This window comes from Alligator mississippiensis, chromosome 13 (genome assembly GCF_030867095.1).
Source record: "Alligator mississippiensis isolate rAllMis1 chromosome 13, rAllMis1, whole genome shotgun sequence".
Classification (NCBI taxonomy): Eukaryota; Metazoa; Chordata; order Crocodylia; family Alligatoridae; genus Alligator; species Alligator mississippiensis.
In genome coordinates this window covers 24,515,240-24,537,029 of record NC_081836.1, presented here as the reverse complement: position 1 = coordinate 24,537,029, position 21,790 = coordinate 24,515,240, and the positions used below count along the sequence as shown (strand labels likewise).

The 21,790-nt window shown below is 47.5% G+C and overlaps 1 protein-coding gene across 3 annotated transcripts in view; it reads left to right on the top strand.

Annotated features, from left to right (window-relative positions):
• ADCY9 (adenylate cyclase 9) overlaps window positions 1–21,790 on the top strand; it is a 203,844-nt gene that overhangs the window by 103,855 nt on the left and 78,199 nt on the right. The gene's annotated exons all lie outside the window — the stretch shown is intronic.

The window sequence follows — 21,790 nt, the reverse complement described above, 5'->3', positions numbered from 1 at the left end:
AGTGGATAAATAGCATTGAGAACAGGGGTTGGGAGACCAGGGATCAGAACCCAGATCCTTTCCCATCCAGGGCAGTGCTTACTCATTAGACCACAGTTGTGTTCCCTCTTGCTTGCTCTCTTCCAGCCTTATCTTGGATTTAAGTAAATACAGTATCTAGAGTACAAACTTCAATGGACTTGAGCTCACTTCATCAGATGCTGTGGAAGGACAAGAATTGAGCAGTGTGTAAAGTGGAGTGATTTGAATGCAAAGGGTGGGAAGGGAGGATGGAGAAGAAGGGGGGCAGGGGGGGGCGAAAGGAGAGGCAAAGAACTCACAGGAACAGAAGAGTCACAAAAGCTAATCCAGGTAGTGTGGTAAGAATCCATAGACCCCGTTTAAAACATACTTAACACAGTCCAGTCTGTGGTTGATTTCTTGTTCTGCAATTTCTCATTCAAGCTGATTCTTAAAATGTTGCTGCCTGAGAACAGCAATCCTGAGGTCAGTGATGGATTGTCCAAGGAAGTTAAAGTATTCTGTCACAGGCCTTTGTTTCTTTCTTCAGCTGATGTCAGATTGGTGTTCCTTCGTTCTTACACATAGAGAGAGCCCATCTGTCTGATGTAGACAGCAGAGGGACAGCAGAAGCAGATGTTGGCATATATGGCAATGATAGAGCTGCTTGCAGGTGTATGAACCTCAGATCTTGTACTCTGTTATTTGGTTCAGTGATGATGTGGCCTGTATTGATGTGGGGGCACAGCAGGCATTTGGGTCCATTTCAACATCTGATGCCTTGGTTAGGATGGGAGTTAATTACTCTTTTGTTTGAGAAATGTCATTTGAGGTTAGGGGGCTGTCTGTAAGCCAGGACAGGTTTGTCCCTCATGGCTATCTTGAGATGGTCATCCTTTTCCAGGAGGGCTTGGAACTAATTAATGATATGTCTAAGCTGGAGCCTGTAGGTGACAATCAAAGGATTGCCAACTAGGTGAGAACCTAGTCTGACTTCAGACTAACATGGGTAATTACCTCTCAAATTCTCAGCTTCCTAGATTTGTTCTAGGTACCCAAGTCCAATAGCTTGCTAAGCCTTGCTCTTCTTTACAGATTCATTTATTTATTTTTTAATGAAATGCCAAGCAGGAAAGGTAAGCTTGAATGAATCTGGTTAATTGATTTGGTCCAGTAATTCATAAAAGGAATAATTTGGCCACCTTAGGTTTACATTCATCAGTGTTTTGGAGCACTGTTTCACCTTCCTTTCCTGCTCCTAGTGTGTGAAAGGGTATTGGTCTAAGCATGGGTATAGAACGTATTCCTTTTTATTGAAGAAATAGTAATAAATCTTTTATTTTAGAACTCAAAGCTTTGATAATAGGCATTTTCCTTTAGTTTTGTGAAGTATTTTTATCTGTTTTTAGGACAGTGAGTAGAATAATTCAGGTATGTGCAGATAGTCAGGCACACCGCTTGACAATGTAGTTAAGCCAGATGTTTCCCATATAGAGGCTGACTGGTTGTGCAGGATCTTCTGTTGAGATTTTGAAGAAATTCTCTTCATGTTTTTCAGTCCATAAGGATCTATATTTCTGGTAGTAATTGCATGTGCCTTCAGAGATGACAGTTTTTTGCTTATTGATTCCCTTATATTCAGATAAAGAATGTCGTCTGGTTATTTATCCTGTTTGTCAGATTCAGGACACTTCAGTTATTTGATTTGTGCATTTCCCTATATAGGGAGTGTGAAAACTATGACCACTCCTTAGATGGCAGAAGACAGTTAAATTTTTACTCTCATCTGAAGTCTTTCATAGTTTCATAGATGTTTGGGGCTGGAAGGGACCTTACAGATCATTGGGTCCAGCCCCTCTGCACTTGGGCAGGAAAGACTGCTGGGATCAGATGACCCCAGCAAGATGGGCATCAAGATGCTTTTTGAAGATTGCCAGGGTGGGTGACCGTACCACCTCTGTGGGGAGCCTCTTCCAGACCCTCAACTCTCAACTTATAAAGTTTTTCCTTATGTCTAGCCTGAAGCAATCTTCAGTCAGTTTGTGCCTGTAACAAGCAGTTCTCCTGCTCCAGGTGTTCTGTATCTCTAAGCCTTATGGGCCTTCTGTGTACGCTGCCCTTCTCACTAGGGCCTTCTCTGTACTGCTTCCTCTCTCACTGGGGCTCTCCACACCCACACTAGGGCTTCTCCATAATGCTCCCCTCTCCTGGGGCTCTCTGCGCCCCCACTGGGGCCTTCTCTGCAGTGGTGCCCCCTCTCTGGGGCTCGCCACGCCTGCGCTAGGGCTTCTCAGTAGTGCCCCCTCTCTGGGGCTCGCCATGCCCGCGCTAGGGCTTCTCAGTAGTGCCCCCTCTCTGGGGCTGGGGTCTATGCACCCCGTACACCACGCCTTTACTGGCACTGGGGTCCCCACGCTACTGTGGGTCCCCTATGAGGCCTCTTCCAACCCCTTATAGCCTCACCCAAACCACCGGTGTAAACAAACTGCAACATAAACACAAGCCCCTGGGCTACAAAGCAAACATAAGCCTCCACTTAAACTGCGCTCAGGCCTACCAGGGTTCTCTGTCACACGGTGGTGACCAACTCTGCTCTGGCATCCCAGCTCTGCTTCTCTTTTCTTTCTGGCAGGACAGTTTGTCTTTTCTCTCTGGCAGGGGGCTCCTTCGGCCTTGGCTGTTGGTAGGGACCCCCCCTGGCCTCAGCTCCTGGGCTTTATAAGAGCCAGGCCTTGCCCCTTACAGCCAGCTGACCGCTGGCAGGTGTGGGTTGTTTGCTGCCTCCGGTTGTCCTGGCAACCCACAGCTGTGCTCCTTATTCCCTGCTAGGGCTCTTTCTCTAGCAGTTTCCGCCCTCTAGGAGCAGGGCACCTCAGTGCTCTGCGACAGTGCCCATTATTTTTTATCCTCCCCTCAGGTGCCTTGGTGAACAGATGCCCTCCTGGTCCTGATGTATGTCCCTTATGTACTTATAGGCTGCCACCAAGCCTCCTCTGAGTCTTCTCTTCTCCAGGCTGAACAATCCCTTTCAGCCTCTCCTCATGTCCTGGTCTGTAGGCCTCTAATCATGTGCGTGGCTCTCCTTTGGACTCTCTCGAGCTTCTCCACATTCTTCCTGAAGTGCAGCATGCAGAACTGGATACAGTCTCATCAAGGCTGAGTAGAGCAGGAGGATGCCATTTTTAGCCTTGCTCAAGATGCCTTGGTAGATGCTTGCCAGTGTTTGATTAGCTCTGCCATCTACGGCATCATGTTGGTGGCTCATGTTCGTTTTGTTGTTTATCACGACACCCAGGTCTCATTCAGTTGTGATGCTGGCAAGCATAGCATTGCCAAGCCTATAAGTGGTTGTGGATTGTTTCTCTCCAGATGGAACATTGTACCTTTCTCCGTTTGAAACGACATCAGGCTGAGGTCCACCCATCTTGCAAGCCTGTCCAGGTTGGCCTGTATTGCCAGCCTGTCTTCAAGCATGACCATACTCCCTCATAGTTTGGTGTTGTCATTGAACTTTGCCAGTTCCATTTTAATATTGGAATCCAAATTGTTGATGAACATGTTGAAAAGCACTGGTCTCAGTACTGAACCCTGAGGGATGCCACTGGGCACCTTATGCCATGATGACTCAGTTCTGTCAAACAATATTCTTTGGGTGCTACCACGGAGCCAGTTACCTGGCTACCAGAGCGTAAAGTAGTTGAAGCCTCATTTTCCCAGTTTTACTGTGAGGACATTATGGGAGACCAGGTCAAAGGCCTTTTTGAAGTCAAAGTATATGATATCAACCTCATTTCCCCTATTCAGGTGGTGAGTTAACTGATCATAGAAGGAAATGAAGTTGGTCTGACATGACCTGCCTGTAATGAAGCCTTGTTGGCTATCCTTCAGAATACTGCCTTCTGTTAGCCTGTCTGTAATGGATTCCTTGATAAAATTATCAAGGATTTTACCAGGGATTGAGGTCAAACCGATTGGCCTATAATTTCTGGGTCCTTCTCTCTCCCTGTCTAAAAGATAGGCACCATGTTGGTCTTCTTCCAGTCTTCTAGGACCTCTCCTGAGCACCACAAGTCTTCAAATAACTTTACCATAGGTTGCGCGATGATGTCAGCCAGTTCTTTTAGCACTCTCGGTTGTAGTTTATCTGGTCCTGCTTACTTGTAAATATTTAGCCTTTGTAGGTGCTCCCCCACAAGATCTATGCTAACTATGGGAAGGTGGTAACCCCTACCATGATCATCTTGTATCCTGTCAAGCAAGCTAACACCCTTGGACTGGTGGAATGCCGACATGAAGTATTCATTCAAGAGTTAGGTTTTGTCCTGAGTGTCAGTTATCAACCATCTCATTTCATTCATCAGGGGCCCTGTGCTTCCCTTATTTTTTCTCTGACTTCATACATATCTAAAGAAGGACTTTTTGTTATCCTTGATTCCAGTTGCCAATTTGTATTCGGTTTGTGCTTTTGCTGTCCTGATCTCCTCCCTACAGGTGTAGGCTGTTGCTGAGTATTCCTCTTTGGTAGTTATTCCTGACTTCCATCTCTTGTAGGCTTCTTGTTTTAATTTCAGGAGGTCCATGACTTTCCTGTTGAGCCAAGGGGGTCTCCCAGATCTTTTGTGCCTTTCTTATGAAGGGGAATGGACTTCCTTTGAGCTTTTAGGATTACTTCTTTGAGGAACCACCCATACTCCATCATCAGACCATGGTCCTGCAGGGCCTTACCAACCAATCTCCTAAGCTTGTGGAAATCAGCTTTCCTAGAATCAAGGATTTCTACCCTACTAGCCATTTTCCCTGACTTACATGTGCTATGCTGAATTTTTCTCTTTTACTGGCAGGGGCAAGACACCCCTAATACAAAAATTGATCCAAAAAAAATACAAATTTGATTAGAATGTTTACTGTACTTAAGTTTATGTCTCTTGGGAAGAAACATGTCCTGAGGAATCATAATACCTGCCTGAATTCCACTTTCTGAGATGAGAAGAAGGCAAAACTTTACTCAACCAGATCTTCAGCATTGTGTATGTTCTTTCACACAAAACCGTTCTAGGCAATATGGAACATACATAGCCCTCCAGATGTGTAAATAGAGCTGTTCAGACCTGCTAATGTTACAGCAATTTAGCTGACTTATAGCTAACAGGAACATGTAGTGTAGTCAATGACTCACTGCAGGATAGGAGTATTGGCGAGATGGGAGTCCAGGAATGGTCATCGTTTCTAAAGGAGGCAATCCTTCAGGCGCAGAGGGAGACGATCCCAGTACAAGGGAAAAGTGGGAAAGGAGCCAGAAAACTTCCTTGGCTAAACAGGGAAATCCAGGGGAGCCTAAGGGCAAAAAAGAAGGCATATAGGCAGTGGAAGCAAGGGGAAGCTACCAAGGAGGGGAGTATACCTATTTGGCCTGCACTTGCAGGGAGGCAGTTAGAAAAGCCAGAGCAACTACAGAGCTGAGGCTGGCAACACAAATTAAAGACAACAAAAAGTCTTTTTTTTAGGAATGTAGGGAGTAAAAGTAAGGCGTAGGGCCGCATAGGACCCCTACTGAACAAGAGGAAGCAGTTAGTGACAGACAGGGGGGACAAGGCTGAGCTATTCAATGAGTTTTTTGCCTCAGTGTTCTTGAACACGGGTCAAGATAAGTCTCCTAATGGGCTCTTAGATGGGCATCACAGGGACACCAGCCCACCAACTGTCAACGCTGACCTTGGTGCAGAGTCACTTGGATGGACTGGATGTGTTCAAGTCAGCAGGCCCCGATGAGCTTCATCCGAGAGTACTGAAGGAGTTGGCTGGTGTCATAGCAGAACCACTGGCACGACTGTCCGAGCTCTTGTGGTGCTCAGGTCGGGTCCCGGAGGGCTGGGAAAGGGCCAGTGTGGTCCCTATTTTTAAGAAGGGGAGGAAGGAGGATCTGAGTAATTATAGGCTAGTCAGTCTCACCTCCATCCTTGGAAAGGTCTTTGAAAAGATTAAGAAGGATCATATCTGTGGGAGTCCAGCAGGAAAAATAATGCAGCAGGGAAACCAGCATGGATTCATAGCAGGTAGATCATGCCTGACCAATCTGGTTTCATTTTATGACAGGGTCATAAAATGCTTAGATGCAGCAGTAGAGGTGGATGTTGTTTCCTTGCTTTTTAGCAAGGCCTTTGATACAGTATCTCATCCCATTCTCATAAATAAATTAAGATTCATAGATTCATAGATGCTAGGGTCAGAAGGGACCTCAATAGATCATCAAGTCTGACCCCCTGCATAGGCAGGAAAGAGTGCTGGGTTCAGATGACCCCAGCTAGATGCTTATCTAACCTCCTCTTGAAGACCCCCAGGGTAGGGGAGAGCACCACCTCCTTAGGGACCGCATTCCAGAACCTGGCCAATCTAACTGTGAAGATGTTCTTCCTAATGTCCAGTCTAAATCTGCTCTCTGCCAGCCTGTGGCCATTATTTCTTGTAATCCCCGGGGGTGCCTTGGTGAATAAAACCTCACCAATTCCCTTCTGTGCCCCCGTGATGAACTTATAGGCAGCCATAAGGTCACCTCTCAACCTTCTCTTGCGGAGGCTGAAGAGGTCCAGGTGCCCCAGTCTCTCCTCATAGAGCTTGGCCTGCAAGCCCTTAACCATATGAGTGGCCCTTCTCTGGACCCTCTCCAGGTTATCCACATCGCTCTTGAAGTGTGGCGCCCAAAACTGCACGCAGTATTCCAACTGAGGTCTGACCAACGCCCGATAGAGGGGAAGTATCACCTCTTTGGATCTGTCCGTCATGCATCTGCTGATGCACGATAAAGTGCCATTAGCTTTTCTGATGGCTTCGTCACACTGCCGACTTATGTTCATCTTGGAGTCCACTAGGACTCCAAGATCCCTTTCTGCTTCCGTGCCACCAAGCAGGTCATTTCCTAGGCAGTAGGTATGCTGGACATTTTTCTTCCCTAGGTGCAGCACTTTGCACTTCTCCTTGTTGAATTGCATTCTATTGTTTTCTGCCCACTTGTCCAACCTGTCCAGGTCTGCTTGTAGTTGTTCCCTGCCCTCCGGTGTGTCCACTTCTCCCCACAGTTTGTGTCATCCGCATACTTGGACAGAGTACACTTCACTCCCTCGTCCAAGTTGCTGATGAAGATATTGAAGAGTATCGGTCGAAGGACTGAGCCCTGCAGGACCCCACTGCCCACACCCTTCCAGGTTGATACCGACGCAACCACTACAACTCTCTGGGTGCGACCCTCTAGCCAATTCGCCACCCACTGGACTGTGTAGTCATCCAAGTCGCAGCCTCTTAACTTGTTCACCCAGTATGGTGTGGGATACTGTATCAAAGGCCTTCCTGAAGTCTAAGTATACAACATCAACCCCTATTCCTGCGTCCAGGTGTTTTGTAACCTGGTCGTAAAAAGAGACTGGATTAGTCAGGCATGATCTACCTGCTATGAACCTGTGCTGGTTTCCCCTCAGCATAATTTTTCCTGCCAGGCTCTTGCAAATGTGAGCCTTGATAATTTTTTTGAAGACTTTGCCTAGGATGGAGGTGAGACTGACCTGTGATATAGATGTTTACATAGTCCAGTGGGTGGCAAATTGGCTTAGTGGTCGCATCCAGAGAATGGTAGGAGACCGGGTTGGTATCGACCGGGAAGGATGTGGGTAGTGGGGGGTCCTGCATGGTTTGGTCCTTGGATCTGTACTCTTCGATATCTTCATCAGTGACCTAGATGTGGGTGTGAAGTGTACTCTGTCCAAGTTTGTGCACAATACTAAATTGTGGGGTGAAGTGCACACTCCAGAGGATAGGGAACGTTTGCAGGCAGACCTGGACAGGTTAGAAAAATGGGCAGTATACAATAGGATGCAGTACAACAAGGACAAGTGCAGAGTGCTGTACCTAGGGCGCAAAAATATCCAGCACACCTACTGGCTGGGAAGTGACCCTCTCAGCAGCACAGTGGCAGAAAGGGATCTCGGAGTCATAGTGGACTCCAGGATGAACATGAGTTGTCAGTGTGACAAAATCATCAGCAAAGCTAACCGCACTTTATCATGCATCAGCGGATGCATGACAAATAGATCCAAGGAGGTGATACTTCCCCTCTATGCAGCATTGGTCAGATCGCAGTTAGAGTACTGCATCCAGTTTTGGGCGCTGTAATTCAAAAAAGATGTTGGTAGATTCAAGTTAGTCCAGAGGAGGGCCACTTGTATGATCAGGGGCTTGCAGGACAAGCCCTCTGAGGAGAGACTGAGGGACCTGGACCTCTTCAGCCTCTGCAAGAGAAGGCTTAGAGGTGATCTTGTGGCCGCCTACAAATTCATTAGGGGGATGCAGAAGGGATCGGAGATGCTCTGTTCAGGGCACCTCTTGGGGTAACAAGGAACAATGGTCACAAACTGACAGAGAGCAGATTTAGGCTAAATATCAGGAAAAACTTCTTCATGGTAAGGGTGGCCAAAATTTGGAATGGGCTTCCAAGGGAGGTGGTGCTCTCCCCTAGCTTGGGGGCCTTTAAGAGAAGGCTGGATAGGCATCTGGCTGGGGTCATCTGACCCCAGCACTCTTTCCTGCCTAGGCAGGGGGTCGGACTCGATGATCTGTTGAGGTCCCTTCCAACCCTAGCATCTATGAAACTATGTAAATGTAACAGCTACATCACAGTAGGTGATGCATGTTCCCAAAGGGTAATGGCCACTCCCCTTTTAAATCAGTTAAGAAAGCACATTTGTGAATAGCCAGAGTGAACTGAATTGAAAACAGAACGAGAACTTTACAAAGCCCTTCTCTAGTTCATTGCATATCCTCTAAGATAAAAGTTGTGCATATCACCAGTTTCATAGGGAGAATTGGATTTTTTCCTGAGAACTTTCTTAGGGTAGAAATAGATGTTGCTAGATGAAGCAGCTCAGTCCTAGGACAGCTGATCTGCTTCATTGGGTATAAATCATGTTGCCTATTGTCTCCCCCATTGATTCTCTCCCAGCGTGTGCAGGGTCATGGTCCTCAAACCCCCAGATCACCTGCCTGGGGTGGCTGGAGAGTGTGGGCAGCAATGGGCTACCCATGCTCTCATGCCATAAATTAGACATCCACTGCTAAATAGGGGTGCAAATTGATACCACCTTCATTTTGGCCATTATTTGTGGCATGATAAGGGATATGGATTTCTGTTTGCTTGGCCTTGTGCTGCCATGAAAATGTTTATGGTGGCACAAAGGCAACAAAAGGTTTCCACCCTTAGGTGAGAAAGCAGAGTGCTCTTTTCTGTGGATTACATGCATGCCTGCCTGACACTTTGATACTGGTGTGGGGGATTGTCTTAAATTCAATGTCATCTTGGTTTTGGGTAAATACAGAGGTAAAGGGCCTGTGTAATATAATGGCATCCCTGGCTCTGGTTATCCAGGAGATCTAAATCCAGCTTTGGCTCTAAAATCATGTACTCTGCAGTTTAAAAAAACAAGTCCATCATCTCGAAGCAATAGCAGGTTAGAACTTTGTGCATGTTAAAGCACTAAAGGGGAACAAAAAGTCACACTGGGCACATCTACATGAGATGCTTTACTGCATAGTGGCATAGTTTACTGCACAGTAAGCATGCGCATCTATATATGCGCATGCTTACTGTGCAGTAAATTACACTAATCACGAGTAAATTTGCTACCTGCAGAGGTGCAGCAAATGTGGGTAGCAGATTTACTCATGATTACTTACTGGTGTAGTAACTCATGTGTAGACACCAGCTGGGAGCAAATTTGCTTCTGGTAAGTCCCACCCCTAGCGGGGCTGATTTAAGGCTAGTCGTAGGGCTCTAGGCTGAGAGCCTCTCCTGCCCCAGGACTGGGCTGCCTCTATGGCAACCCCAGCCTCAGGCCCTTAAAAACTTGCAGGCATTTTGAGCCCTGGGGCCAGTGTTACCTCTAAAGTGTGCAGCTGTGCACAATTAAAAATCTTGCTGTGCATGAACTTTTTGATGCCACGCACCCGCCCAGAGAGGAACTGGGTGTGGAGCACGGTGGAGACACCGGGGCCGGTGTGGGACACTTAGGTAAATTCCTCACTGCAGGGCAGACAGCAGCTCCTCCCCAAGATGGGAGCGGGGGCTGGGGCTAGGGGCTGGCACCAGCTCCGCTGGCGCCAGGGAACTGCTCCACACCCCCGCATCGCTTTGGGGAGTGAGGAGGCACATGGCGTCAGGGCTGGATAGCAGAGCAGTTCCCCAGAACCGGCGGAGCCCGCGGAGCACTGCTCACTAGCTATTAATGGAAAAATATTGAGTTGTGCAGCAAGCTGTTAGGGAAACAGAAGCCCTTAATCTAAAAAGTTCTACACTAGGTACTAGAATTGCTTTTTATATTTAAAAAAAAAATCTGTATTTAAATTCAGAACTGAAGTGAGTCCAAGTAGAATATTAAAAACAACACTTGGTATTTTTTCCTCTTATAAACAGAACAAAAATAGTTATCTTATCATTTGCACTGCAGAGCACTGTACTTAAATGAGCATTTATGTTGGACAGTGATTAAAAATAAATCAGACCGCTAAATGGAACAGATAAAATTTTGGCTGTTGGTTATATTTTTAGTCTTGACAAAAAATACTTCTCTTCAAAATCATTGTCTGTTCCTCATGTCATAGATTCTCTTTGGCACTTTACCCCATTATAGGAGGAGGAGGGCAGAGGTAAGACACTGCTGTAGCAAGGTGGGGGTAAGCAGGACGACTGCCTTGGGTGCTGAAGCGAAGGGGCACTAACAGGTGCTGCCCAGCCAGTGTGGAGCATGGAATGGAGCTGTGAGCAGCTCATTTGAGGGGCACGGGGATATGGGGAGGGCGGCTCCCACTGCTGCATGCATGGGCAAGCATGGGGAGAACTGCTCTGCGGGCTCCAAAGCGGTGTGCTCACGGACTGAAGTGACGCGCCCATGGACCGCTACTCCTTAGAGGGAACGTTGCCTGGGGCACACATGCAGGGAGCCTGAGGGCACTCCAGGTCCCTGTGTCACCCTGGACAGGGCTCAGGCTAGCTGTGCCAGCCTGTGTACACCGCAGCGCGCTGCCTGGCACCTCAGCGTCACACAGCTGCCAGGCCTGTGCCATCCAGGCCTGCATGGTGCTGTAGGTTCCTGCCAGGACTGCCAGCACCCAGGCCCAGCTTCAGGCAGCTTCTAGTCACCGGAACCCACCACCAGCAGCCTGCCCAATGCCTGCAGGTGCTGTGGGGCATTGCCTGGCTGCACGGCTGTCAGTCCCATGCTGTGTCCTTGCGCTGGGCACTGTAGGCAGCTGCCCAGGCCCAACAGCACAGGGACAGCCACCTGGAGGCCCCGAGAACTGGTGCAGGACCCCCGGTGGCATCATCCTTACCCACACCTGGGGCCCCAGCTGGTTCATGGAGAAAACTGGTGACCTTGTGGCACTGTGGAGTGAGGTGGAAGTGCAGCTCCAGTTTGTGCAGGGTGGGTGCTCCAGTACCCATGTCTGTGAGAGACTGTCAGGCTGGATGCGGAAGTGTGGGTATGACCAGTAAGCACAGCAGTGCCACATAAAGGTCAAGGCCTTGTGGGCATAGTGGGTCACTGTGACTGACCAAAATCATTGGTTGGGGAGTGCTCACAAGCCCATACCCTTTATGCAGCAACTGACAGCCATCCTTGCACCCCGCGACCCAGGCCACAGCTCTGCTGTGTACAGCAGCACGGGTGGCCTGCCTGAGCCCCTACATTAGCCTGCCACCTGTGGTGACATGTCACTGAGGGGGAGGGCCCCTTTGGCCTGCAGCAGGTTGTCCTGCCAAGCTCCCCAGCTGCAACCTCCACCAGCAACTTGGGGAACCTGGGCCAGTACCTGCCCCAACAGCTCCACAGCCCCAGCCATGAATTATGTAGCAGGCCATGTCACCACCAGCAGTGCCAGCTCCTTCCCAGCGGGGTCCCCCAGCCAAGCATCCATATGCTGCGCTTTGTTGTCTGAGGACACCACCTGGAGCCGCACACCACCACTGCAAGCCAGGACCGAGCGGAGCCACCAGCCACACTAGCCCTAGCCACGTGGTAAACCCTGCAGTGGGGGAGAGCCCTCCTTGCCCTTGCCCCCCGTCCCTGCCCCTGTTCCCCTCCCTGCCTGGCCTGCCAACATTCCCCTGGACCCGGGTTCTCCCCCCACAGCACACAGGGAAGCAGGAGTCAGTGCTAAACTTTATTGAGCAGCCCATGCCCCTGCAGCTAAGCAAGCACCAGCCTCTCATATGCCGAGGAACAGGTCAGTGCTGGAGGTGATGTCCTTCTCATTTGCATGGGTCGGGAACATGTAGTGCCTCCAAAGATAGCCCTCCGGGCAGTGGCAGAGGTTGCAGGGCAGCCTGGGCTTGTCCCCCATGCCATCAAAGCTCAGGTTCCCATGCCAGGTGCACAGGTGCGTTTCAGATACCATGGCAATCAGCAACAGTAGGGTGTAGTGGGTCAGGCACCTCTCACTCCATGCAAACAGCTCCTCACATACTGCCCACGATGCGTGCAGCAGAGGCACACTTGAGGCACAGTGCTGGTGCGGAGGGGGCTGGCCCTGGGGTGCTTGTGCAGAGAGGCCCCTTGTGGGGAGGGCAGGGGCACGGGCAGCTCCTCATCCTAGTTGTCTGGGCACTCTGAGCCCAGGTGTCAGCTGGGCAGCAGCACAGGAGAGTGTCTGGCTTGCAGGAGGAGGGGGAAGGGAATGGGTTCTGGAGCCACCGCAGCAGGTGCTGGCAGGACCTTGGCCTATCCCAGCCTGGGACCAAGGTGGGGTGAGGCAGGCTGCCTGCAGCCAGCACCCAGTGGCCCACTTGCTCCTGGGAAGCAACCGGGGACAGGGGTCTTGGGAGGCAGTGTCCTGGGCCTGCCCAGCCAACTTACCATGGTTACCAGGTACCCATGCATACCTGACCTCTGATCTGAGGCTGGGCAGTCTCCTAGCCCCTGGTTCAGAGCATCGTATCTGGGAAATGTTTCAAACTCTCACGAACAGCTTCTTTCTTACGGCTCTGCAGGTCTTGCAGCTGCATGCGGGGGAGAGGCCACACCTGGCAGCTGGGATGTGGCCTCAGGTTTGCTGCTGACCACAGCTGGGGCCCTGCAAATGGGCCAGCTTCACCAGAGGTGGACCCAGAACTTCGCCATTCTCCTGGACCAACTGGTGATGGCATCAGAGAACTGTCTGGCAGACATGGGTCTAGTGGGTAGAAGATGTTGCCCGTAAGGATGCATGAGACTGGGCGAACCAGGAGCTCTGGACACAGCTCCTGGCCCTACGGTGTGAACAGATGGAGGTATTGCAGGAGTAGATTGCGATCCTGGCTAGGGCAGCACTGGCCATGGAGGATGGCCACCAAGTGCTGGACACCGTTCTGGCCCTGGCAGTCACCTTTGAGCTGCCCACTGCATTCCCCACCCCCGTCATGGGCCTGGGAGGAGGTCCTTCACCGCCTCCAGCAGCCAGGAGCTTCTGGCTCAGGCTCCACCACTCAGCACCCCTCTCTCCCCTGGCCTGGGCCTAGGGCTGCTGCTCACCCTGAATCCACATGGGCACAGAGCTGGAGCTGCCTGCAGTAGGGCCAGGACCACATGCCGGCTTTGCTGTTCCTGGACACTAGGAATGTGCAAAATGAGCCGTATTCAATTCAGATTCAGCCCAAATTGGGGACAGTGATTCAATTTGTTGATTCGGATCACTGTCCCCAAGTCAATTTGACTGAATCCAGATCTGAAGATTCAGTGCTGATTCAGAGAATCAGCGATTCGGCCATAGACACAGCTTTAAATGTTTTTTCTACATATCTCAAGGTACCAGGCACGGCTTGTGAATGCTGTGATGCTGGGGCAGATGGAATGTTCTACAGGAGTGCGAGGAGGCCCCCCATATGCTCAGCGATGAACCTGGAAGTGGACCAGAATTACTTCCGGTCCACTTCCAGATCCTCTGGGGAGTGCACTGGGGGGTCCCCCCATATCCCCCCGGCTCAGCGATTGGCCACGGAGGGACCCTGGGTGCCCCGCCAGACACAGGAGGCACAAGTTGCTGAGCTGAGGGGGGGTGCCCAGGGGCCCCCCCCATGCGCTCCCTGGTGAACCTGGAAGTGGAACCGAAGTGCTTCTGGTCCACTTCTGGGTCTGCTGCTGAGCACACTGTGGGGAGCCTCCTGCACTCCTGTGGGACGCTTCATGTGCCCCAGCATTGCAGCATTCACGAGCTGCCTGGTACCTTGAGAAATGTAGAAAAAGCATTTATGTCCAAATCACTATATCTTTCCAAATCTCTCCAATTCGATTCAGAGAGATTAAAGGGTCTCTTGATTTGATTTGGAGAGTCGGCCACTGAATTGGGCCAAATTTCTGCCGAATTGAATCAGGGACCGAAGCATCGCACAGCCCTACTGGGCACTGGCTGCTGGAGGGGATGCTGCCTGCACCAGGGAAGCACCAACTGCTGTTGCCCCTGGGCAAGTCCCCCACCCATCAGGCTTGCAGCGGTGTATGCACCTGTGGGAACAGCCAGAGCATATATACTGCTGTGGAGTAACACAAGGCAGTAACAGTGGTTTGTAGCTACACTCACTTTCCACTTGAAGGTGACTAACTTTTAAAGTATGTTGGTGAAGGTGCTAACTTTCCCTTTCGTCTTCTCTACACATGCCTCTAAGCTAAGTGTTTGGGTCCAATGTGTAACCCCCAAGTACACAGGGTTTGGGTGATTAATAGGGCTGTGCGAGGCTTTGGATCCAGAGAAGCTTCGGATGCTTCGGGATCTAAAGCAGCACACCCGGGTCGAAGCACTGGCCTTGTTAGGCTTCCTGAAGTGGTTTGGAGCTTCTGAAGAGCTTCAGAGCCGCCCCAGAGATCCGGCCATAGGGTATAATGGGGAAACAATAAAATATCTATAACGTTGTTTTTTGTCCGATTTGGATGAAATTTTCAGGGATGCTAGACTGTGCAGAGTGGATGAAGCCTGCCAAGTTTCAAGAAGGTTGATGCAGGGGTTTGGGGGAAACAGCACCCCAAATTCTTGAAAGCAAAACTCATGTCACGTCTAGGCATGACAACGTAGCAGGGTGAAAACTGCAGGAGTGGTGACTCTTACTGAGGGCACAATGCCTGCCAAGTTTCAAGAAGATCGGTGCAGGGGTTTGGGGGGAACTGCCCCTCAAGCTGCGGACAAGCAAAACTGGTGCCATGGGTGCTTGTGGGACTGACTATGTCTGTCTTGGGGTGGGGAGGGGAGATGGTACTGCAGGCCTGGCTGCTAAGCTGCTGTGTTTCCAGTTACAAATCAATCAATCATGATTCACTCAGGGACCAGGGACTCAGGGACCATCTCAATACACAGGACCTAGCTAGTACATAATAACTTAACGAGCATCAATTAGCACCTACAAAACCAGGCTAAGGAGAGGAAAGAATCAATACCCATGGTCAACTGGTTCAAGACAGACACAGTCTTGGCATGGGTTTGGTCTGTCAGAAGCTAGGGGTGCAGGGCCCCAAAACCCCTCTGTACTGATCTCCTCAACAGCTGGCAGGTGTCACAGCAGGGGCCACCATCCCTGCAGCTGTCACCCCGCTGCTCCTTAACACATAAACTGTCACCCATGGCACGAGTTTTACTTGTCTGCAGCTTGAGGTGCAGTTCCCCCCAAGCCCCTGCACCTATCTCCTTGAAACTTGGCAGGCCTTGTGGCCTCAGTAAGAGCTACCACCCCTAAAGTTTTGACCCCCCTGTGTTGTAACACACAGCCGTGACAGGAGTTTGGCTTTCAAGAATTTGGGGTACAGTTCCCCCCAGACCCCTGCACCGATCTTCTTGAAACTTGGCAGGTTTCATGCTCTCAGCAGAGGCTACTATCCCTGTAAGTTTCATCCAAATCAGACAAAAAACAACAATGTTATAGATATTTCATTGATTCCCCATTATACCCTATGACTGGATCTCCAAGGAGGCTCCGAAGCTTTGGAGCTGCTTCGGCCAGATCAAGGTGGAAACCCAGTCCAGAGCTCCGGATCGGATCACTGCCATCCGAAGCGGCCGGATCCAAAGCCGGATTGGATCGCTGCCGACTTGCACAGGCCTTGTGATTAATTAGTGGGATTGCATCCTAGATCGTGTTTAATTTCCACTTGGATTCTCTTTGGTGTAGGGGAAAAGCTATGACTTGTGTCTTGGTTGGTTTGGCACAAAGCTGGTTATTATAGTAATCTGAGAGGTTGTTTAGCGCTCATGTCCATCTGTTTTCCACAGTGGCAAAGTCCTTCTCTTGCTATGTGTTGCATAGATCATCAGCATATATGAACCTCCTCGTATTACTCTGTGTGGGTTGGTCTTTGTTATATATGTTAGGAAGGGCCGGTGCTAGCACCTTACCCCGTGGGAGGCCATTTCGTTGTAGTCTTCAGCAGTTCTTGCACAGTTCTATGTAAAGACATCTGTGATATCTTCAGAAAATTCTCCATATCAATTGGAAGGACAGAAGAATGCCAGCATTCTGGCTCAGACAAACGCAACCAACATTAAAGCCATGTTTATACAGCACCAACTCAATTGGAAAGGACATGTAATAAGTATGACTGACACCTGACTCCTGAAACAGGTCCTATACTTGCAACTCAGCAGTGGTTACTGCTCCAGAGGTAGGCAAAAGGAGAGATTCAAGGATACCTTGAAAGCCACTCTGTAGAAATGTGGTATTAATATCAGTAGAAGGGAGATTCAAGTACTGAATCATCCTGTGGCACTGATGTATGAGAAGGCATCCATCTTTTTCAAGCAAACTCTCTTCACTATAGAGGCAGATAGACAAGAGAGACATAAAGAAAGAGCTGTGGCCCAACATCAGTGGGATCTACTCATTCTTCTCGGAAGTATATGCCACGTCTACAGTCAAATATGCAGATTTCGGATCAGCTTCCTTATCATTTATGGATTTATGAATGAGTTCCCTATGTACTGGAAGACTGTCATCCTTGTATTGAGGGATGGCTGATACAACAGTGATGACGATTCAACCCACTTTTTGCCTCTCATTAATGCCCCCTGCCTTTGTCTCTTTCCTTTGTATTTCAGTTCTTTTCTGCAAGTCCATTCATAGCATCTGAGTTTCCTGCACACGCTCACACATCTCTGAAGCAATTGGTCTCTAAGAAACCACCCTGCCCTACTTTGAGACATGTATATAAGATACACATGTGTGTGGAGGTAGTGGGGAGTGTGTGTGTATGTGTGTGTGCATGCAAGCATGCACAATGTTGATAATGATGATGACTGAAGAACAACACATAGCAACTCTTCATTTTTCAGTGTTTCTGAACTTCAGTGGTTATTGAATTAAAACACAGTTCAACTCTGGTCGTTATCCTCAGGATTTCTCTCAGTTGCTACTACCATATTTAGTCAAATACAAGATGCCCCCCCCCCCCCCCCCCCCCCCCCCGGGTCATGGGAGAAAAAGCCTCTTGTCTTTCTTTCACATATGAAGAAATATCACTAAATACATTGTCTATCATTAAACTGCTGCCAAAAGCACCTTGTGCTCAGCAAGGAAACCAACTATGAAGTTGATTAAATGCAGCCAACACTGAGCATGACTATAGAAGATATGGCCCACTTTAGGTAAACATGCTGCTGGAAACTATGTGTGCGTGCGTGCGTGCGTGCGTGCATGCGTGCGCGCTCGCCTTAAAAAATAAATAAATAAGGGCAATTGCTCTCCCAAGAGGGAATTAACACCAGGCCCGGAGGTGCTCCAGTACCAAGCCAACACTTGGAGAAGCTGGAACAAGCTCTGACACCCTCCCCTAGTGCCAGAAATGCTGATTGGAACCTACCACAGAATAGGTTAGTTTAGCCTATCTGAATAAGATATACAGTTGTGCCCATTAAGCAGTCCTTTTCACTGCCAACTCTTCTATGTCATGGTAAGCTACAACATTGCATGCCAAGGCTCCCTGTGTTGGCCCCTCCCTTAGCCTGGCACATATGATAAGTGTGGCCCCACTCTCCATGAAGTACAGCCAGACCAGGTTGCCCTGTGCCTCATCTGTGTATACATTTTTGGAGCATCCCAGGACTTGTGGCAAAAACACTCAGTTCCAGTCATAAGTGGGAGCTAATTAACACACAGATCCTTTTTTGTTTTTTTTTTGTGGGGGTGGAGGGGGCGGCTGAGAGTAATGAGAGAAGAAAGGGGCTGCTAAGGGAAAAAGTTATGCGGAAGCAGAAAGCAAAGGACTACCTGACCCTCTGTATTAATTTTCCCTGCTGTAGCAGTCAGAGGAGCACAAATATAAGGCAAACATCTAACAATTAGATTTTATACCTGGAAAATTATAGAAGATTTATAAATTTTCCATATATAACATCTAATTATTGGAGGTCATTTTATAATCAGAGTATAATTTAGTATATAAATTAAGGGTATTTTTCATTCAGATACAGGATCTCTGCTGGTGGATTTAGCAAATTCACAAAAAGTTGATGCCCCAGAGAGGTCTCATTGAAGTGATTTCACTTTCACAGTAAAGAGATGAAGTAAGCTGCCGGATAAAGTCTGGCAATGTAGTTTCTCACCGAAAAGCAGAATTCAAAGCGTGTTGTTTTAAGCATTGAATTAGAATAAATCTGTTGGAGAGGAAATGAACAAAACAAATTAAAGCACTTTTTATTTAAAGTGAGCAAAAACTATGGTTTCCCTTATAAATGTGAGAATGTATTTCATACAGTTCTCGTTACTGTGATTTTTGGATTCATATTGTTTTTCAGCAAGGCATACAAATACTTCACCAAATACTATCTGTCTTCTACCTAAAACAGTCTGCCCTCTGTTGTTAGCAGATTGACTGAAATACTGCTGCAATACCTAGCCTGCTCTGTTGTAGTCTGATATATATATTTTTTCTAGGTAACCTACCTGTTTTTGACCCAGACAAAATATTATTGATAAAATGTATTTTATGAGTAACCTATTAGAACAGTAAATGAAAGGGGAAAATGATGAACTTGGCAGATTTACAACAATTTAACAATCAGTTATCAGAAATAATAAACCAATTTCAGAGGATTATTGAACAATGTTGTCCTCCTTTATTTAAAAAAAATCTTTCATTAGACTGACCACAGAAGCTACCTTGCTGCATTTTCAAATATAATCACAACAAACTGTAGTAAAGGGAATATAATTTTGTCAGGATAGCAGAGATATAATAGCAAATAAAAACAAAAAAATAGGTAAGTGGAAAAGGTTATTTAGGAAAGTGTTACAAAGATTCAAAATTTAAAAGCATTTTTGTTAATTTTTTTAAAAAAATGACAAGAATTGTTCCCATTTTAATTTCTTAAGCTTTGATCCTTGAAATGTGCTTAATTTTAATACATGAGTACCTCTGCTTATATTACTATTATTAATAATAGTAATAATAATAACAAAAATATCTATGTATATATTTTCAGAATGGGGGTATTAGTGTGTCTGTTCTTGGTATGAATTACTTTGAGTTATGCTCTTGTTTACTGTGTGTGGCAGGGGTTGAAGGAATAAAAGAGGTAGTAAGATGTGCTTTTTATAACTAGAGTTTCCTTTTTGGTGCCAATAATTAGTTATTTTAACAAACTAGAACTAAAACGTGGGACAGAGCCATGTGTGAGAACTTCTTAATGCAAAATGCAAAAACCTGCTTTTGGTTAGTATGGTTTGCCACGTATAGGAAGTATGAAGGATGGAGGAGCCACAATCCACTGTGGTTAAAGGTTGTGGAGAATGTGGAAACTGCTTTTCTAAACAAATTTCCAATTACCATAATGCAAGGCCCCCTGTGGCCCAGAAGTCAAAGTGAAGATAATTGTGTTTACCAAACACATATACAAAAATACTGTTAAAGAGCTCTGAGGCTACACAGCAAAACAGACACCAATACAACAAAATATAATACATTATCATGTATTACATTGTAAAATATTGCTATAAAAAAGGAGAAGGAAAGCCACTGGAAATAAGTGTCACAGCAAAGAGTAAATTTCCAGTGCTTTTGCATCTGTCTCTGTCTTCATGCCTAGAGAATGTTCTTGAATGTCATAACTTTTATATTGAGAAAATAAGCAACATTAAGAATAGGATAAACCACTTAGGTCTTCAGGTCTCCTTTTTTCTGAAAAGATGCTTGAGATTTGGTTAATTTTTCACAATGCCTAGCTAGGATTTGCCAGATTTTATGTTTGATTTTGTATCCCACTATGTCTCAAATCATTTTATGATTGCAAAAATATACATATAATATTTATTATGTACTAGTGTTATACTTCTTTAATTATAATTCAATTATACCTCTCTAAAATTTCTAGCATTTATTTACCATTTCACCTTTTCAGAGCAATAATAGAATAAACTAACCCTTATGATATGTCTGTGGCAGGGGCAGGCAATTATTTTGGGCGGAGGGCCTCTTACCAAGTTTTGGCAAGCTGTCGAGGACCTCATGGGTAGCCCTGCCCCTTCACAGGTGCCCTGCCCCCTGGTTGCCATCTTACGACTGGAAGTCCCTTCCCTTAATCCCTCCCCTTGCCCCCTGAAGTACTCCTTTCAGCAAGGGGGTTTGCTGTCTCGGAATCAGAAAAATACCAAATTATATTCTAAAAAGTGAACATCTACAACATTCATTAATTGGTTTTAAAAAATATTTTTGTCTTTGTTTACATGTGTTTGTATAGTGTAAGCAGAGGTGATTGTATATAATAGCTTAAAATTAAGTCTCACTCTTGTATATTGTGGGGGGGTAGAGGTTTGTGGGGGGCTGAGGATGTGTGGATGTGGCATTTGGGTGGGTATGGGGTTTCTGGGGGGTTGTGTGTGTGGTGAGGGTGTGCGTCTATGGCAGTGGGGGGGGTGTGGATCTCACCCTACAAACACACACATACTCTGTGCCTCCACACACACACACACACACACACACACACTCACTCTCTCTCTCTCTCTCTCTCTCTGCCCCTCCTTACACTCACTCACTCACTCACACTCTCTCTCTCTCTCTCTCTCTCTCTCTCTCACACACATGCTGCCCCTCCCTACAATCCCGGCCCTCCCCCCTGCCTCCAGTACTGGCATAGCCCTGTGCTCCCGTGGTGCATTGATGCTATTGGGAGCCACATAGTGCTGGAGCAGTGTGAGGGCAGGGAAATGGCTGGAGGTGGGGTGGGGCTGGGCTGCTTCGTCCTGCTGGCTCCCTCTGGGCCCTACTGCCCCTGTCTCCTTTCATCTTTGACAGGCAGCCAGGAGCAAATAAATATTAATTTACTAAATTTTTTAGGGGACCTGCGGGCTGGATAGAATGGCCTGACAGGCTGGATTCAGCCTGTGGGCCGGATTTTGCCCGCCCTTGGTCTATGGGTATGCAATGTACAAATTGTCTCTGCTGCATAGATGCAGAAAGGGAGGTTAAGATCAATAATCTGATTTTTAGGTCAGCGTGTAATATATCCTTGGGAGATGTAAATATCAGTGGAACTGCTACTTGTCAGCAACTTAAAAATCAGGGTATAAACATGCTAAGGACCAGTGAGGGTATGAATGTCCAAAGTGAGATTAGAATGTTGAAGTTCATGACTCCAGTCCCATTCACAGGAGGGTAGAATAAGGAATGTGCAGTTTTCCATAAACTGCACAGTGGTTGTTGAGCAATCCTAAACAATGCATATTCCATTTCCAAATACAATAGAAAATTCTAATTGGTAACTTCTTAATGTTAATGATATCCATGTTCTTCAGTTTTGTGTT